At 42.9% G+C, this 2,491-nt stretch overlaps 1 non-coding gene across 1 annotated transcript; it reads left to right on the top strand.

Moving 5' to 3' along the window:
* Positions 1–970: 970 nt before the first annotated feature.
* Positions 971–1,044, top strand: Trnat-ugu (transfer RNA threonine (anticodon UGU)). Its single transcript has one exon. It is a non-coding gene; the product is annotated as a tRNA-Thr (tRNA).
* The last annotated feature ends 1,447 nt before the right edge of the window (positions 1,045–2,491 follow it).

Here is a 2,491-nt window from a genome sequence, read left to right as displayed (position 1 = left end):
CTATTTGCAAACAAGAGAACGGCCCTTGAAATTTAACGCTTCAAAGTTTTTAGCCCTGCTCATTCCGGATATTGATTAGGAACTGTTAATCCACATGTGAAACCTGAGTACATAATCCCTGTGACATTTTATCAACGGTGTTACGTCGGGACAGCTTCTCATTCAAAAAGTTTGAAAATTCAATTTCTTTGTAGTTGCATTTTTTTAAGGTGTACTTGTCCAGACTCTTGGAACGGAAAGGTTTTTTTTTTTTTTTTTTTTTTTTTTAATTCGTGCTTTACAAAAGTTTCTACAGCCCATTGTTTGAAGCAGTGTCACGACTGCCATGAGCCGCGCGGGGTATCCGCCATGTCTCAAACGCCTTGTCACGGTTCGCGCGGCTCCCCCCGTTGGAGGTTCGAGTCCTCCCTCGGGTATCGTTGTGTGTGTTTGTTGTCCTTAGCATAAGTTAATGTAAGTAGTGTGTAAGCATAGGGACTGATGGTTCATATGGCTCTGAGCACTATGGGACTTAACATCTGAGGTCAGTCCCCTAGAACTTAGAACGACTTAAACCTAACTAACCTAAGGACATCACACGCATCCATTCACGAGGCAGGATTTGAACCTGCGACCGTAGCGGTCGCGCGGCTCCCGACTGAAGGGCCTAGAACTTCTCAGCCACATAGGCCGATCTATCATGTATTCTAGAGAAGCTGCCCGGTCGTCAGTGGCGCCTGTCCTTTCGAGAACAGTTGCTATCTTCATATATATGGTTAAACGCTACCCAGCCATTGACCTTCGTCTGTGCGAATGCGCACAGATTGCCCGAAATCTTACGGGAATCGTCACCTTAGTGTGGGCCAGTATTGAGTGGATGGGCAAATACCTATTACGTACATTACGTTTGTGGATTGTGGACGGTTGCGAATGTGAGTCGCACGGGAAGGGTGCAAGGGATAAATGCCTGCAGTGACGGTATTCATCTGTGTCCTCGGTGGCTCAGATGGATAGAGCGTCTGCCATGTAAGCAGGAGATCCCGGGTTCGAGTCCCGGTCGGGGCACGCATTTTCAGGTGTCCCCATCGAAGTATATCAACAACACCTGTCGGCAGCTGAGGGTTTCAATTAACAATCAATTGTGAAGGGGATTCGAAGAACCTTTTGCCAGGCACTTAAATGTGATTTGCAGAGTATCCATATAGATGTAGATCAAAGCTCGTCCCGTGACGCACGTGCACAAAATGATTCATACTGCACAATGCATGCAAACATACTCGCCAAAAACAATGACGAATAACGAGTGCTGCATATCCAGGTTAGACAGATCGGCTTTTCCTGCCAAGAATAACAGGGAGTTTCTATCTAGGAACAATTCCAGCTAGAGGAAGGGTTGATAAGTGCTTCTTGGATTGCACACTAAACGTAAATAACGAAAATGCATTTTTGGTAAAAATTGGTCAAAACATAAACCTGTGCTCTCCGTATTGCATTAGCCGTTTTGAATATTGAAAATCTGACTGCAGATTCGTGTTCAGCGACATTAAAAATATATATATGGAACACTCAGTTCATGCAAATCGAAGTAATAATGTAACTAAAAGGTTTCCCTAGACGTTGAACTTTTTGTTTTTTGTTTTTGGAGATACGATTTTCTCAGAACGGCATGAAGCATTAACTAAAAAAGGTTCAATCTCTTAACTTCTACCTTTGATCCAGAAAAGTAAACACTTTTCTTAGGAGCTTATACCTATAATATATGACATTGATTAATATTAACTAATTTTTGTGAAGGCATAAGAAGTGAAATAAACCCCCAAAAAATCGAACTCAGAGTTCGAATTAGCACCGTATCGTTAAATTTACGGTTGTTTCATTGCGGTTAGGTATGCGCTCCCATAAATTTTATGTAATATCGACTGATGTTTTCCATTTTTAATTTCAGAGAAGTAATTTAGTATCAACTGATGTTATGCATTTTTGATTTCAGGTAACATCTGAGGGGCCACACTGCACGCAGTCTGCGTGATCAAATCATAATTGCGGGCACTATTATTTTTTTTTTTTACTGAAAATCTAAAATAAAGCTCATAGTATGATCACTCGTAATTCCCAAACAGATCCTTCAAATGTATTTTCACCGTCTCAAAAAAAATGTACCATTTTTTGCTCATTTGAATGAGAACCTGGCCGTAACGCCGGAATATAGTCAGGAGATTTTTTTCGGAGACGCTGTACGTTCGCGAGAAGAATTTCGTTCTGCGCGTGTCGATGGGCATTCTACAGATATTACTGTGTGTGTGTACTACTCAGTCGTGCCATTCGAGTGTACATCTTTGCATAGTTTTCCTTTGACGATGTAAACAGTGTTCGGCTCAGTTGCTAACTGGCCAGTGAGTGGTTCCGAAGGTGTCGGACGTGCGGTGCGTTCTGTCTGCTAGGACAACAGCAGACTGGCGTGGTGCGATGGCAGAAGCAGACACTGAGGGAGCTAGCTGCTGGGACGCCAGCG

This window comes from Schistocerca gregaria, chromosome 11 (assembly GCF_023897955.1).
Source record: "Schistocerca gregaria isolate iqSchGreg1 chromosome 11, iqSchGreg1.2, whole genome shotgun sequence".
Lineage (NCBI taxonomy): Eukaryota > Metazoa > Arthropoda > Insecta > Orthoptera > Acrididae > Schistocerca > Schistocerca gregaria.
The sequence above is the reverse complement of the archived record's forward strand: the minus strand, read 5'-3'. Positions and strand labels throughout refer to the sequence as shown.